This window comes from Equus przewalskii, chromosome 16, assembly GCF_037783145.1.
Source record: "Equus przewalskii isolate Varuska chromosome 16, EquPr2, whole genome shotgun sequence".
NCBI lineage: Eukaryota > Metazoa > Chordata > Mammalia > Perissodactyla > Equidae > Equus > Equus przewalskii.
The window spans coordinates 72,118,122-72,136,036 of record NC_091846.1 but is presented as its reverse complement, the minus strand read 5'-3'; the positions used below and the strand labels follow the sequence as shown (position 1 = coordinate 72,136,036).

The window sequence follows — 17,915 nt, the reverse complement described above, 5'->3', positions numbered from 1 at the left end:
TCAACAACGGTCTTTTATCGTGGGAGAAAACGCTGCCAGCGAGCACTGCCCCAAAGCCAAGCAACCAGTTACTATGGGAACTCTCAAAGACCAACTTCTAATATCAAATCACTAAAAACACTGCCTTGGCATTTTGCACAAGAAGGATAATATAGAGCTCTCTCAAATATGTTGATGAGCAAAATCCCACATCAGTTGTAGGAAGTACAAGGACAGATAGAGTTAATGCCAGTTAGGAATAGTGTAGGTATCTGAGGGCATATCTCGTCCACGGGCATTTGTAAACAGAAGTCATTGAATTGCAAAGTGGTAAAACCTGATGACTGGAAACACTGGGTTAGACTAGAAGATATTCTTCAGGCAATTTTAGACCTTTGAGTGTATTACTTTTTTAATCCTTATGGCATCATTTTCAAGGCTGAATCAAAAAGTTTAGGAAACTAGATTTAAAACAACATTAAGATATAATGGAAGAAAATTTTTAAAAGACTATGATTTACATTTATGCAAATTTAAAACTCCACCTTGTATATTCAAGGTGGAAATGTGTTTTACTATCCACTTACTTTGACTCCATCCTATTTGAACTTTAAGAAGACCTGCAACATTAGCACTGCTTCTGACCTAGGAACATGTGTGGATCCTGCCACCTAGCTCCGTCTATTCACTTTCTGCCCAATTCCGAAACCATCTCCTTGTTTAATATGCCATGCATGGCATGACATTTTGGATTTGAAATAGGCATACCCCAAAATGATCAGAGTTTATTTAGAAGTTAAAATAGACATGAAATCTTAGAAATTGCAATTACATTGTCGAATAAAACACATGCTAGTTTTCTAACATCTTTTGCATGTGTTAAAAAACGTAACATGAGATCTACCCTCCTAACAAATATTTAAGTGAAGAATACAGTATGGTTAACTATAAGTACAATGTTCTAAATCAGATCTTTAGAAATTTTTTTTATTTTGCGTGACTGGTTTTATATTCTTGGAATAGCAACTCACCATTTCCTCCTCTCTCCAACCCCTTGCAACCACCATTCTACTCTCTCCTTCAATGAGTTTGACTACTTCATATAAGTGGATCATGCAGTATTTCTGTAACTGGCTTATTTAACTTAGCATAACATTCTCAAAGATCATCCATGTTGTATATGACAGGATTTCCTTCTTTTTAAAGGCAGAATAGTATTCTATTTTATGCATATATCACATTTTTTATATCCATTCATCCATCTATGGACTTTCAGGTTGTTTCCACCTCTTGACTACTGTGAATAATACTGCAATGACCTTGGGAGGGCAAATATCTCTTTGATATCCCATTTACAATTTTCCTGGGTAAATACCCAGAACTAGGATTGCTGGTCAAATGGTAGCTCTATTTAGAAATTTTTGAGGAAACTCTGTACTGTTTTCCGTACTGGCTATACCATTTTCCATTCCCACCAACAGTGTATAACAGTGCCAAATTCTCCACATTCTCACCAAAACATTTGTCATTTTCTATCTTTTTGATAATGACCACCCCAAGAGGTGGGGGGAGATATCTCATCGTTGTTTGGATCTGCATTCCCCTGGTGATTAGTGATACTGAGCATCTTTTCATATAACTACTAGCTATTTGTATGTCATCTTTGGAGAAATGTCTATTTAAGTCTTTTCTCATTCTTCAGTTGAGTCATTCTTTGTTTTTTTTTGCTGTTGAGTTGTAGGAGTTCCTGATATATTTTGGAGATTAACTTCTTATCAGATATATAGTTTTCAAATAATTTCTCTCATTCTGTGGGTTGCCTTTTAACTCTGTTGATTGTTTCCTTTGCTGTGCAGAAGCTTTTTAGTTTGATGCAGTCCCACTTGTCTATTTTTGCTTTTGTTGCCTGTGCTTTTGGTGTCATGTTCGAGAAATCGTTGCCAAGAGCAATGTCATGCAGCTTTTCCCTTCTCCTAGAGGTTTTCTTCTAGGAGTTTTACAGTGTCAGCTCACATATTTAAATCTTTAATCCATTTTGACCTGATTTTTGTGTATTGTGTAAGATAGGAGTCTAATTTTGTTCTTTTTTATGCCAAATGGCATGACACTGTGAGAAAGTACAATGGCAAAATGATACCATGACTTTGCTACCAGCTGTGCTACAGCTGGATTTGTGCTTTCCTGAGGTACGGGAGTCTTTAACTGGCTTCTAAATTTCTCATAAAGAGACTTGGCCCTTATACTGCTGTTGAATCAGTGTTTCAGTGGGCGGAAGGAAGGTCTGGGGCTTCCTATTCTGCCATCTTGCTGATGTCATCCTTCTATCACTATCTTTTATGCCTAGCCCATTTGTAAAAATAACGTTAGGGGATACAGTTCATAGATGTGTAAACATCCTTCTTTATCTAGACTTCGTCTGATTCTCAACCTTATGGAGGGTGTAAGACAAAATAGATCACACATATAAGGCTTAAAAATGAGGTCATTCTGGGTGATTCATGGGGTGAAGCCACAGATATGAAAATCTTAGATATCATTTTAGACTATTTGGTAGCAAGTTTCCGGGTCTATTTCTTTGTCATAAAAAAGGAAGGAGAAAGAGATATTAAGATAAAATAAACATATCATGATGAAAACCCTTTCTTTGAACTTAAATTTATCATCCTTATCTAGTCCTCCACTTTTTCAGCTCTGTTCTGCATGTACTCTATTTTCACCAGCCGCCCAAATCCTGTGTTAATGTGTGTTGGAATAAATCACTGTAGTGCTTACAGCATGTCCTCTAATTATGGCAAGCACCTTTAAAATTAAATTAGCATTGGGTTACAAACTTAATCATTCAAACTAGCATACAACCTAAAGAAATTTGTAAGATAACCTTTAGCAAATATAGGCTCATACATGTAAAATACCTTTCATTCAATAGCACTCATCTTAGAAGGATAAAATCAAGGACTATTGACCACAAGTAATGATTCATTAACAGTAAATCTGTTTTGGGCTCAAGCTCCCAGAAGGACAGTATCAGGAACCTCTGATTTCCCCAAGATCTATAGCACATGACAGTCCCAGAGTGTCTCACAAGGTGTTCATACAACACATGTCAGTGTAAATAAATAATCACTCCTCTCTGGGCAAGACACAATCTGTTTTCTACTTTAATCAAGGTCAGAGTACAAATATTGCGTCTGAATTTCCTCCCCCACCTCCCTTCCTCTCCATTCTCTCTGCCTAGAGAACAAGGACACTGTCATGACTTATTCAGACTTCCCCTTCAACATTCAGAGACCTCAGGCAAGGGCACACATTTGTGAAAAAGAAACTCAGTCAATGGTGGCGTTATGGTGACTTTTTCTTTTTTCTACAAAATTGAATCTCTAATTTGATTGAATTTTTGTTCACTCCCATGATATGGCATACCTGAGTCCAGGACAATTAGACAAATATTTTCCCCAGGACTATCCAAGACCCTACCTCTTTGTCTTCCCTGGTCATCACTTCAGCAGATAGAGGAGTCTAGAAAATAATTCTGCCATCTTTATTCCTCTTTCTGTACAAGGACTGGGAATCTAAAGAGGATTTCCCCTCTCATCTCCAAATTATCACAGTTTTCCCCCAGGTGTTTTTTCTGGTCAAAGATTTATGGCATCAATTCTGGGCTACTCCACAGCAATACAAGATAACCTCCGTTAAAAATGTGGCAGAATTGGGAAGCCAGCCTGTTGGCTTAGCAGTTAAGCTTGCATGTTATGCTTTGGCAGCCTGGGGTTGGCTGCTTCGGATCCTGTGTGTGGACATGGCACTGCTTGTCAGGCCATGCTGGGGCAGGAGTACCACATATAAAGTAGAGGAAGATGGGCATGGATGTGAGCTCAGAGCCAGTCTTCCTCAGCAAAAAGAGGAGGATTGGTGGCAGATGTTAGCTCAGGGCTAATCTCCCTCAAAAAAAAGAGAAAGTTGCAGAAATATTTTGGCTGCAATAGTTATAAAAATGTTTTATTGTTTGTTTTGCTCTTGTTTTGATTTTACATCCATTGCAATACACTCATTAACACTGGATTTTATATATCATCATATTTTAATAATTTCAGGGAAAGTGTCTGATTTTATTAGCACAATTCATATTTGTTCACTTTACCTTTTTTCAAAACTACATTTTTAATAGTGTATTATTGTTTATTTTATCTTACTTTATTTTATTTAGTTTTGACCCTTTTTTAACTGAACAAAGACTGCTCATCAATTCTGTTTCCAAAAGAAGACTAATTTCAAAAGATTCATTATCAATTGATGCCATTTACAAATTCCAAAATTCAAAATATACATAGGTGTGTTCTTAAAAAGCATCATGTCATAATTTAACCAATGCTTAAATCATGTGCACAACATGAAATGAAAACTTAAATTACGAAGATAATTGAAAGTGAATTGGGGCTAAAGAAGGCTTTACATGAAATGACCAGGCAATCAGAAAAAAAACCTTTTGTTTGGATAAAAAATTTTAATATCTTCACTTTTATCTTTATAAGTAGACGAAGATACCTCATAAGAACAGGACTCACTTAGAAGTATTTTTTTATGGAAAATAGATACAGAGAACAGATTGGTGGTTGTCAGGGGTGAGGGTGTAAAGGGTGGGTGCAATGGGTAAAGGGAGTCAAAAGGTACAAACTTCCGGTTATAAAATAAATAAGCCCTAGGGATGCTGACTATGGTTAATGATACTGTCTTGCATATTTGAAAGTTGCTAAGAGAGTAGTCTTAAAAGTTTTCATCACAAGAAAAAAATTTGTGACTCTGTCTAGTGTTAGATGTCAATGAGACTTATTCCGACCATTTTGGAATATATATACAAATATTGAATCATTATGTTAAATACTTGAAACCAATATAATGTTATATGTCAATTATACCTCAATTTTAAAAAAACGCCACCAGGCATTGCTGTATACCCCATAGCAGCAAAATCACTCCCATTGAGAACCACCACTCTAGAGATAACCAGTGATGCCATTTTCTAGTCTTTATTCCTGCATACATACAAAACAAGTTTTTTTCATGAAAAAGGAAGCTATCGGCTTTCCACAAGGTTCTCAATCCCTGCTATTTATCATAAGTAACTTTTTAAATAGCTCTCTTTAGATATAACCATTCCTCTATTACTCCATTCAGTTTATTTGACCTCAATTTGCTAATCAGGTAATCATCCGTCGTATTTAGGTAAATTCTTTTTCTTTTTTCTTTTAAACTGAAGACCAAAGGAGTAAAATGAAAACAAAATTTCTGCAATTTGCTGATATATAAATGTGGATAATGGGCTTACAAGGGACAAATATATGTTGTATATATTTGTTAAAGAATTGTATTTTCCACTTTTATTCTGTTATAGTTCAAGCAACTGCACGTAACCTTCAGATTCCCAATGGATTGCGCAGTTGGACATGGGAGAAACACTCTCAGGAAGGGCTCTCTCCTGCTTGCTAAAAGGATGGAGTGTCCTTATATGTTTCCTATGTGGTATGAGTAACAAAAGAAAGATCAGATTGGAGGACAGAAAGATATCCTGAGCTGACATCTTTGCAGCAGATGTGGAGGACTTTTTATTACCAAAAAGAAAGCATTTATAAAGACGTTCATCTCAAAAGCAGGATCAAATGCTGCATTTTGAACCATTCTGAAATGTGTAATAAGCTTTCCTCTCTTATGTTTGAAACTGTGTTTTTATATGATGACAGTGACATTTTATATATTTAGCCCACAGTTTTAACAGCTCCTAAATATTCATAATGCTAATTTTAAGTCACAGCATGATTTGTTAATTCTTATAACTCTGCCAAACCTTGATAAATTGGGCTAAATTTGAACCAGATTTCCTAAGCCTTGCAGGGACATATTAATTCAATATTATTACTGTCAAGCATAAAATATGTTCAGAAGCTTCCAGCATCACATCACACCACTTCACAGCTGAACTGGCATTTCATTCCCTAAACTGACGAACTTATCTGCCATTGAAATAACCAATAATGTTGTGTATTGTTCTTGCATTTAATGGGGTTCATTCTTATGACCAAAATTGTGGAGTGGGGAAAGGAAATATGGAAAATTCTTTTGAGAAAAGTAATAGCCTAGGTAGTTAATAAATATGAACTCCCATGTTTCACAAAATTTAAAAATGTCAAGAAAGAGAAAGAAGCTAATTGCTGTTGGTCTTCCAAATGGTAAACATGGTAAGCGGCTCTAAATGAGCAAAATAGAGAAATATCTGTTCTTTTCTTAGGGACATTTCAAAGGAAGGAAACACGGTTTATTGGATTTCTGTCATTTATAGTGCATTATAAATAAGTCAATATCTATTCATATTGTCCAAGAAAATCTTATTTCCTGGATATGAACCTGTGTTATTTTGCCATTGTCCTATTTTCATGGCAAATCTGAACCTGATTTAGCTTTCTACGTTGGAAAAGGAGCAGTTTCCCGACTTTGTTTTATTTGATGCCCCAGGGCAAGTTAATAGCTCCTGTGGTTATGAAAGTATAACACCAAAATGATCTTGAGTACCAATAACTTAAAAGATAAATGACACAGATATTTCTCCACTAAGGTTTTTGTGTGTGTGCGCGTTCTTCTGCTTATGACTCTCTGTGTAACTATCTTTTTCTCTCTATCTGAGGTTCTGTCTCCAAACTTAGCCTCCTCTCTCATGCATCTGCATCTTATCCTCTTTCACTTACTTGCGCATTTCTGCTTTGGAAATTGTGCTCCCTCTTGCACAATTTCCATGTTTTCCTCTCTGCTATATCCTGCTTTAATAGATGCCATCTTAAAAACAAAAACTCCCTTTGACCCCACTTCTTCCTCTGGCCACCATTTCATTTTCTCTTCATGTTCAGAGCAAAACTTCTTGAAAAAAAGTCTACTGATCTCTTTCTCAAATCACTCAACAAGATATTTTTTCCCTTGAAAATGCTATCTTTATTAATTTGATTTCTTCTTTTTTAAGAAAAAACAGACTTTACTTTTTAGAGCAGTTTTAAGTTCACAGAAAAATTGAGCAGAAAGTACAGAGATTTCCCATTCCCTCCAACACACTTACAGCCTCCCCCACTATCAATACCCAGCTCAGAGTGATGCGTTTGTTACAATTAATAAACCTACATTGGCACATCATTACTATCCAAGGTCCATAGTTTACATTAGAGTCCACTCTTAGGCAGCACATTCTATGAGTATGGATAAACAGATAATGACAGGTATCCACCATTGCATATCATGCACACTAACTTCACTGCCCTAAAAATCCTCTGCTTTTGCCCTATTCATCCCTCCCTCCCCACTAATCTTTGGAAACCGCTAATCTTTTTACTGTCTGTAGTTTTGCCTTCAATATGCACTTTTTAATCCATTTAAATGTTTCTACCCACCGACTTCACAACTACTCCTACTAGGATCACTAATCATTTTGTCAAACAAAATAAAATGGTCAATTTACAGCACTCAACCTAGTTCAATATTTCAGCATTGAAAGTTGATCATTCTTACATCCTTGAAAAACACACATATCTTGGCTTCCATAATACCACATCCTTCTGGTTTTATCTCTTTCCTCTCTGAAAATTTGTATTCAATCTCACTTATTGATTTTCCCTCTTCTGACCAATTTTTAAATGTTAGGGCATTTCTGGGCTTGGATCTGGTTCTCTATCTATTCTAACTACATGGACTCTAAGCTATTTAATTCAGCTAGAAGGCTTCAAATAACATCTCTTGGTTAAAGTTGCTTGTATTTGTATATGACTTCTAGTCTTGGGAATAGAGTAGATACATTTCTCCCTATCACTCCTACTGAGTATAACTAGATACTCTGAATAGTACATATGAAACAAATAGAAGAAGAATCTGAAAGATGGAGACAAAAACACAAACCTTCTAGAAACCTTGAGAAACAAGGAAAGACATGCTGGTGGCTTCTCTGGGTTATCTTTTTCTTAATATAGTCTAGTGATAAGGAAGACAACCTGGAAACATCAATGGGTACAGAGGAAAAAAAGACAAGGGAAGCTGATCTCTAGAGGCAAAGGACCAGGAAAGTGGAATCCTAACAAGACAGAAAACTTTCAGACAAACACTGTGAATAAAACTGTGACCTCACTATCATCACTGTCAGCAAAGGCCAAATTCCAAATTCCAAATCGAAAGCCTAGACTTCCAACTTTGCTTAGCTGTCAATGGGGTTCCCCTATCACTCACTGGGCTGGTATCAAAGAAGGCCAGATGAGGAGCCAAGACATCCATCCCCACCTGGCAGTAAGGAGTCTCCCTCACACACACACACACACACACCCCCACACCCAGAGTTCAGTATAGGCCACATGAAGAGAAGTAATGAGGTACCCCCTCTGAGTCCCAGCTAACCAATCTCTGCAGAGGCCTGCTGCAGAGCTTGAATCATGCTTCTCTGTTGGCATGGTGTCAGAGGAGGACCTTGAAAACAGAACACTTAAATAAGATCCACATTCTATGAAATAATATTCAAAATGTCCAGAGTACGTCAAAAATCACTTGTCATGCACAGACCAGAAAATATTTCAAACAGAATTAGAAAACACAATCAACAGACACCAACACTGTGACAACATGGATATTGTAATTATCTGACAAAGATTTTAAAGCAACCATCATAAAAATACTTCAATGAGCAATTACTAACATGCTTGAAGGAAATGAAAAAGTAGAAAGCCTCATCAAAGAAATAGAAAGTTTCACCAAAGAAAAAGATAAAGAAGAACTAAATGGAAATTTTAGAACTGAAAAATACAAAAACCTGAAATTAAAAAATTATGTGAATGGGTCCAACAGGAGAATGGAAATGGCACAAGAAAGAATCAGATAACTTGAAGACAGAAAAATTACCCAATCTGAACAGAAGAGAGCAAATCACCTGAAGGAAAAGGAGCAGAGCATCAGGAAGCTGTAGGACTATAACAAAAGGTCTATTTCATGTCATATGAGTCTTAGGAGGAAGGGAGAAAGTAGGGCTGAAAATGTATTCCAATAACTAATGGTTGAAAAATCTCTAATTTGGAAAAAGACGTAAACTTACATATTTAAGAAGGTGAATGAATCCCAAACAGGATGAATCCAAATAAATTCACGCCAAAATACATCATAATCAAACATCCGAAAACCAAAGGCAGAGAAAACATTTTGAAAGTAGTGAGAAAGTAAAGTGATCTTACCTATAAGGAACAGTTCAAAAGACAGCAGATTTCTCATCAGAAACCATGGAGGTCAGAAGGAAGTGGCACATTTTCAAGAACTGAAGGAAAATTATTTCTCTAAAGAAACAAGTGAAAAAATAACTTCTGAAGTTATGAGTTTTTAAACCTGTGGCCCTTGATTGGATTATTTTGTGAGTTATAGCCTCAAGGAGCAAAACTATTCCCGCTTCCAACCATTTTTTTTTTTTTTGAGGAAGTTTATCCCTGAGCTAACTACTAGCAATCCTCCTCTTTTTTGCTGAGGAAGCCTGGCCCTGAGCTAACATCCATGCCCATCTTCCTCTACTTTATATGTGGGATGCCTACCACAGTGTCGCTTGCCGAGCGGTGCCATGTCTGCACCCAGGATCTGAACTGGTGAACCCCAGGCTGCCGAGAAGTGGAACTTGCGAACTTAACCACTGCACCGCTGGGCCGACCTCCCCCTTCCAATCTTAAATGTTAACAAAAATATTTATGAGCACTGAATTTTTAATTCTGATATCCATCTTGCTTTAAATATATATTACCTTGATATTTCAATAACAGAAAGTTCACGGTTGATGACAGAGCATTATATTTGGAACAAAATATCTGTACTCAAATCCTTGTTCAAGCACTAACTATGTGAGCTAGTTCAGGACTCTCTATCTCTGAACCTTAGTTTCTTCATCTGTTAAATGAGATGATGATGTCTGCTGCATATCTTACAATGAGGATCAAAAAGTATAACATCATGAAGTAGTAGTTTTTCAGATTGCATCCTTTTTTAATTATAGGAATATATAGAGACGTGCATGGTTTAAATTATGTTTTAAAATATTGAGCACAACTGCTCCACACATGAGAAGAACAGAAAAGTCAGTCTCTAACTTTAGGGTAGATAGTTAATTGGACAGACAGACCTGTACACATGCTATAAAGGGCAACAAGATGAGTCAAAATATATTTAAAGATGCAAAAATAATTTTCTCTGGGAGCAGCAAGGACCTTACTATAACACTGCTGCTTATGTCATTGGATAGATTATTAACCTCTCCAGAGTTCAGTTTCCTCATTGACAACATGGGGATAGAAATAATGTATCTCCATAGAAGGGTTGTGAAGCTCCAAGAAAATTCATGTGAAGCATTCACCAAGAGTGCGATACATAGCGTTCTACAAAATGACAGATTTTTACAGTTATTAATCATACGATTATTTATAAGGACTGGCTTTCACATGACCTAGGTTTTGGGGCGTACAGACTTTCTGAAAGCAAACATCATGAATTACAAGTCTATCCTAAGCAGATAAAGCTGTGTATTGAAAGCCAAAAAGCCAGACAGCTTTAGCATAAGTTCAGTATTCTATTAGGGTTGCAATACAATATAAATGGCAAGAGGAGTACATTGCAGTTTGACTTTAGATCACATTATCAATAATAAAGAGCTATTAAGGGTGCTGGAGAACAGACTGGGCATGATAATCATTGCATTTCTTAAAGGTACTTCTGATGGCAGAGAGAACAGCCTATATAAAAGTGCAGAGGCTGGAATCAGGGAAATCAATTATAATGCTGTGCCAATAATACAAGCAGCAGAGAATAAAGCCCTGAACTAGAGAGAGGAAATGGATAAAAATGATGATGCATATGAGAAGCAGGATGAGGAGATCTTAGAATAATACAAGTGAACTGAGTCATTGAAAGGAATCACACACAGTTGTAACAGAAAACACAAAAGGAAAAGGTTTTCTGCACTTGACATTTTTACCACCACAAAACCTTGACCTGAAAGAGCCTGAGAACATGCCAAAGACCCAGATCACTTATTTTAGATATTCTTTCATTTCACTTGTGTGCCAAACAGACTGTTCCCTCTCAAGGACGTATATGGTGCCTTATTGACTCTAGCTGGGAAAGCAAATATCCTGAATGCTTAGTTATCTACACTTAAGAATTACATCTTTTCTAATGACTCAGTGAGTGTGATATTCAGTAATGGAAGTTCTTAATTTGTAATTTGGATACACCGAGACCTTTCTCCGCAGCTGAATTTTGTCCGCTGATGTCACTGTCTGCAGGGATCCTGTCCACATATGCTGTATGTGGTTTCCTGTTATGTACTCTACATAATTGAATGATGCCCTCAGCACTGGTTTTCCAATAAATATCACTCACAATGACCTTGAAAATATCCTGCCTCCTTCAAATATTCCTTTGCTAGCTCTGGTCATTAATCAAATGAATCAATACAATATTTGTTAATCTGAAGAACAGCAAAAATCACCCAAATAAGATTTTTCAAGTCAAATTGTTTTCTCTGGCATTGTTAACTATACTAAATGATAGTTTATTATTATAAATATATCTCTATAAAATAACATATATGTAACTGTGTGAATACACGTTTATACACAATTATCTTATCTAACATTTATTGAGTGTTGCTATGGGCCAAACATTGTTTTAAGGGCTTTATATGGGTTATATTGTTTAGGCCATAAAAGGTGGGTAATATTATTTGCCCTATTTGACAGATGAATAAAGTGAAACTTACAGAATTTAATGACACTGCTCAAAATCAAGACTGAAAGGTAGTAAATTTAGTAAATTGAATCTGACTCAAAGGCCGTATATCTAGTCACTATGATATGGTAGTGTGTATTCTACCATGTGTGTGTCTGTACAAGTACACATGTACACACATATATATACTTGACCACATAAATTCTATAAACAATATACAACGTACCTCAATGAAGATGTTAGGAAGCGTGTGCCAAAGCCCTGTTATGGAGTAATGCTTTGAAACGAAGCAAAATGTCTAGCTATTGGTTGATTTTGTTATTTCTCTTCTTCTTGGCCCATCTGTTCATAATCTGAAATAAACTGCATGACAAAGTCCACAATTCTACTTTCATCAACAGTTATTAGCAACACCAATCAAATTAAATGTTCAGAAACCTCTCGTAATTTCTAAAAATAGCAAGATTTCCAATTTCAGTTTTCTACAGTGGCAACCTTACAAAATACCTATAATCAGGACATTTTAAATTAACTTAGGGAAGTAAAAAGTCAAATTTTCAGGTCACTCAGTTAGTTTTAAAAAAAGTCTGAGTTATTCTGAACACCAGCCTGAGGTATGATTGCACATTAATGAGTGATTTAATAAGCAATTTTTAAAAATCAATCTTATTATTGTAGAGCAGAGGTCAAAAACTGGCAGGCCACAGGCCATATTTTGCCCCCAGATATGTTTTATTTGGCTCACATAATTTTGGCCTGTCCAAAATGGTTGTAAATCTTTTGAAGTACTTGCCAACATTTAAAAATTGGGAGACACATAAAAACCTGACTTCCTGGCTTCTTTTAAAAAGCCTGAAAATCTGGCAAGCTGGGCATTCTTTCTCCCATGGCACCTCTGATTTGTGTGAGGGTCATCTCCCAGCACTCAGTTCACCATTATTCTGTCCTCTCTCTATGGCTCCAGCTTTGTCATATTTTCTTAACGCTCAGTCGGCTTTATTCATTTACATTACCTGTGCAACCTCCATAATCATTTGAGTCTGGGTATCCTATTCAAAATTTATAGCTACAATTTGAGTATGTCTGTTCATCCATCTAAAGTTTGCATTTCCCTAATAATATCTGTGCTGGGCAGAATTCTAAGATGCCACTCATCCCCAACTCCAAGATTCCCAGTCCCTGGTGAATACACATCTTCTCCTGGTTCAATCAAACACTAATCTAGGTGCTGCCATGAAGGGGTTTTACAGATGTCAGTAAAGTCTCAAATCAGTTGACCTTAAAACAGGAAGGTTTTCAAGGTGGGCCTGATCTAATCCCAGGATCTCTTTAAAAGCAGTGCGTTTTCTCCAGCCAGTCAAGAAAGAGGATACCGGATCTTGCATTCTGCTGGTGTGGATGAGCAAAGATGACTGTTGTGACCTGCCTTCAGGACCCCCCATGGGGAGGAACTGCAGGCAGCCTGTAGGAGCTGAGAGTGGTCCCCGAGCAATAGCTAGAAGGAAACCCAGGGCCTTAATCCCTCAACGACAAGGGAAGGAACTCTGCCTAAATCGGATGACTTGAGAGAGGATCTTGGGTCCAGATGGGAACCAGAGTCATGACTGATACCTAGATTTCAGCGCAGCGAGACCCTGAGCAGAGAACCTAGCCATGCAGTGCCCAGACTTCTGACCTAAAGAATCTGAGATAATAAATTTTTATTGTTTTAAGCTCTAGGTTTATGGTAATTTTTAAAGCAGCAATAGAAAGCCAGTACAATATTCAATCATTCTACCAGTGATCCTGATGAGCTCTTATCCTTTCATACCCAAAATTATGTTGTCCTTTTGCCTGGTCTCCATATCTCTAGTTTTTCCCACACACAAGTATATGATATGCAATATTTCTATTTTAAACTTCTAGAAGCACTTTTCAAAATCTTTGGTGAGCCCATATCGATTTATTAAAAAGACTGCTGTGCCTGGCATTCGCCGCGCTTAATGGCCTGAGTCCTGTCTGCGTTTGCAAGTCCAGGGTACTACATCCTTTCAAAGCTTCCTACAATGTTCCTAAAGTTAGGCAACCCTCACTTGTTATATATCTATTTTATTAGACAATAAACTCATTGAGGGCACAGTGCCTATCTGGAAATGATCACGGTCTGTTATAGATCAGTAAATCTACATGGGGTTGTATGGACATACATTCCTGGGTCTCAGTTTCCTCTATGAGACTTAAAACTTAATGCTTTCACACTCTCAATAACTGTGTAAAAACTAACAGAAGTCTATGACTGGACATTTAAAATACACATTTAGGACCAAAATTAGCCACTCAGTGTCAGTGACCTTATTTACACTTGTTTATATTGACAATCTCATCATCCTCAGTTGTAGTACTTTGATTTTCCTAAACAGCGAGGTTAGGAATAAAAGAGGACTTGGTATGAAAGTGATGCTTTATACCAAAACTGAAGGTCAAACATTGTCTTAGTAAAATGTGCTTAAAAATTTCAGTGAAGTGTAAGTGGAAAACAATTATTAAAAAAAAGATAGAATAGGGTAACAAGTGATCCATAATAGTATAAATTCACTGTATTTATTTTGTAATTAGCAATTTAGTTTTGGATAAGAAACAAAACACACAACAATGTTAATTTTATTGGTTGAATTTTAGTGGCTTTGTCATTTTGTCATTGGGTTTGTATCTAATTTATAAATTAGCTTTGGATTTATAGCAATTTGTGAGTGGGGATTTTTATATCCAGTTTTATGTTTGTATGCATCTTAATGATAGAATACAAATGATTGAGGCTGACATGGAGAAGGAGGCACATCTGTAAATATTCCTCTCCTTTATAAAGAATTCATATTTTAATTAGATGTGAAAGTAAGCTCATTTAGACATAGGAACAACAGATTTCGAATAGACAAATGGAGTGTCAGGCGCTACCTTTGCCTCTTACATTCTTAGAGGGGCTAAATTTATCACTGTAGACCTTGGTTTTCTCATCAGAATAGAAAGGTTTTCCGTTATACATGTTTTAAATTAGATTTCCATTCTTAAAATTTTTAATTCATTCTTTGATTTTCAATCACAATAATTCTAAAACCAGGCTAATCATTAAAATCACCTGTGAAGATTTTACTTTAATAAACTTTGTATTTTAGAAACATTTAGATTTACAGAACAATTACAAGCTAGTACTGGCAGTTCCCACATACCTCACACTCAGTTTCCCCTATTATTAATATCTTATGTTATTATGGTACATTTGTACATTGAATGAGCCAATATTCATGTATGATTATTAACTAAAGTCCATAATTTATTCAGATTTCCTTAGTTTTTACCTAATGTCCTTCATTTGTTCTAGGATCCCAGCCAGGATAACACATTATATTCAGCCATTGTATTGGTGGGGGTTCTCCAAAGAAACATAATCAATACGATTTTACATATACATAGAGAGAGAGAGAGAGAGCGTGCCTATGAGCCAGAGATTGACTGATTATAAGGAATTGAATCATGTGATTACAGAGGCTAAGATCTGCAGCTGACAAGCTGGAGACCCAGGAGAGCCAATGTGTAGTTCCAGTCCAAAAGCTGGCAGGCTCAAGACCCAAGACAGCCAATGTTTCAGTTCTCGTCTGAAAGTCTGAAAAACCAGTGTCTCACTTCAATAGTAGGAGGACTTCCTGTTACTCAGCCTTTTTGTTTTATTCAGTCTTCAACTGATTGGATGCGGCTCACACACATTAGGGAGGGCAATCTGCTTTACTCAGTCTATGAATTGTCAATGAAATGACAATCTATATGACAAGTCTATGAAATGTCAATCTCATCCAGAAAGACCCTCATAGACATACCCAGAATAATGTGCGACCAAATGTCTGGGCACCCCATGACCCAAGCAAGTTGACACATAAAATCAACCATCAGATTCATTATGACTTAGTCTTCTACTGACTATGACAGTTTCTCAGACTTTCCTTGTTTTCAATGTTATTGGCAGTCTTAAGGGGAACTGTTCAGGTGTTTTGTAGAATGTGACTCAGGATTTTTCTAAAGTTTATCTCATAACTAGGGTGTATTTAGGCTGTTTTCAGAGGAAGGTCACAGAGGTAAAGTGTCATTCTCATCACATTACATCAAGCATACAAATTATCAACATGACATTACTTTTAATGGTAACTGTGACTATCTGGTAAGACAGCAAATTAATCATGTAGCCCACCTCCTTGACAGAAAAATATTTACATAAACTATTTTGGGTTGTTCTGCATTATGTGCAGGTTTTTAATGTAAGGAATACCATGTTTCAGAACAATTGAATTTGAATATATAAGGGAGAGGCTTGGTCTTCTCAGGAATCTACTTATTATTTATGTCTTTCTGGTGATTTGATGAAACTAACGGCTTTGATAACTGTATTCAGCACAGTATTTTATAAAAGGTAGATTAACAGATTTTTGTTGAATAAGTTAATAAATTATGACTACCACAAACTTATTTATGTAATGTATGTGTATGTGTTATAAGTAAATCTCAACAGTTTTGCTGATCAAAAGGAGCCAGATAAAAAATAATGTGCACATTGTGACTGCATGTATCATTAATATATATGACAGAAAACAGACTGGGCATCAGCTGAGACTAGGACCCACTGGAGAACTTTAGTGTGATTGAAATGTTTTATAATTTGATTGTGGCTCGAATTACACAGATATTTACATTTACCAAAGCTCATCAATGTGTGCCTTAAAATGTAATCATTAATTGTGTTAAATTGTAACAATAAAGTTGATCTTTAAAAAGTAAACTATAGACCCACTTTCCAAGATTTCTTATCAGATGACAGAGAAATACTTGAAACTGTGAGAAGAAGTAAGATTAGAAAATGTTAAAGATTGGTATAAACTTAATAAGAGGAGTGTATCAGAGGCTGATGGTTGGCCAGCAAATTTGCCATAATAATGGAGTTTAAGTAGGAAATATGGCTTTATATCTACAGTATACATTTCTAGGCCTCCTTTGACAGTAGTTAGACAGTAATATAATTAAACCTTCACAAATGGATCTGCAAAGAATTGCTACATACAGCTTCTACCTTACTTGCTTAAAAGAAAATTGCATGGTTTTTCCTAATTCTTCTTCATGGCCACTACACCATGGATGGGCCTGCACCCAGCTTTGATCAGATAGATGAAGATAAGAACCTAGACATTGGTGAAGCTAGATCATGGAAGAAACCTGAATCACCGAATGTTCATGTGGAGCAGAGCCTCCCAGTCAGTCACCCAAGGGAGATACATGTAAGTAAATTGACGTTATTTTTTAAGCCACCATGTTTTTGGTCTCTTATGAAAGTTTAGACTTAGCTCTAACTGAAACCAGGAAGACCCAGGGCATTTCATGTGGGCATAATAGTATGAATAAAGGCAGAGCGATATATATGGCTGGCAGTGAGTATACATGACTTACTGTATTAGGAAAAGGGATTAGGATAAAGAAATAGGAAATTAAGTTAATGGAGTAACAAGAATGTTGAAGAATTTATGAATTATGCAGTTCATTTGGGGGTTTAACAATATTGTAGAAGTGAATGATCATGAACATTGCAGGGACATGTTGAATGCATTTCTTTAGGAAGATCAATCAGAGCTGTACTATTGGTTGCAGAAAAAAAAGAGTTTCTAGCAAAATTAAAATGCAGTAATCATTTAGAAATAAAGTGGTATGTACGAGGGCCAAGGGTGTGACCATAAGAATAGAAGACATGAAAAAGCCAAGATATATCTTAAAGAAAGAACTGACGGAATGATATAGTAGGGTCTATAAAGGGGTAAACCACAACTAAGGTACAAAAACTCAGACAGTGTTGGAAATTGTTTGTAGACACAAACAGCTCATCTCCTGTTTCTTTTGTATAATGAATACTTCAATGCTATTTTCATAGGAGCTATATTCTGCTGCACTTTCCAATTAATTTCAGTAATATAATCTTTTTAAATGAGCTGGCTTCATGAATTACAGTGTGATTCTCTATCTGAATCATTTGGTTTTCTTTGGAAATTAAATTCAAATTATGTTTATTTGCTTTGTCTTCTCCTTATGTAGGAAGCACAGAAGTGTATCTAATGGTGTGGAGTGGGGAGAGAATGCCTTCCCTGAGAAGACAACTC

At 36.3% G+C, this 17,915-nt stretch overlaps 1 long non-coding RNA gene across 4 annotated transcripts in view; it reads right to left on the bottom strand.

The window, feature by feature from the left end:
* Positions 1-17,915, bottom strand: part of LOC139076402 (uncharacterized) — a 104,313-nt gene that overhangs the window by 62,568 nt on the left and 23,830 nt on the right. For 2 of the 4 annotated variants that reach the window (XR_011527977.1, XR_011527975.1), the window contains exon 3: positions 11,975-12,111. The exons of the other annotated variants lie outside the window; for them this stretch is intronic. This is a non-coding gene — a long non-coding RNA (uncharacterized lncRNA). The remainder of the gene's footprint in view (positions 1-11,974; positions 12,112-17,915) is intronic. 4 annotated transcript variants of the gene reach the window in all.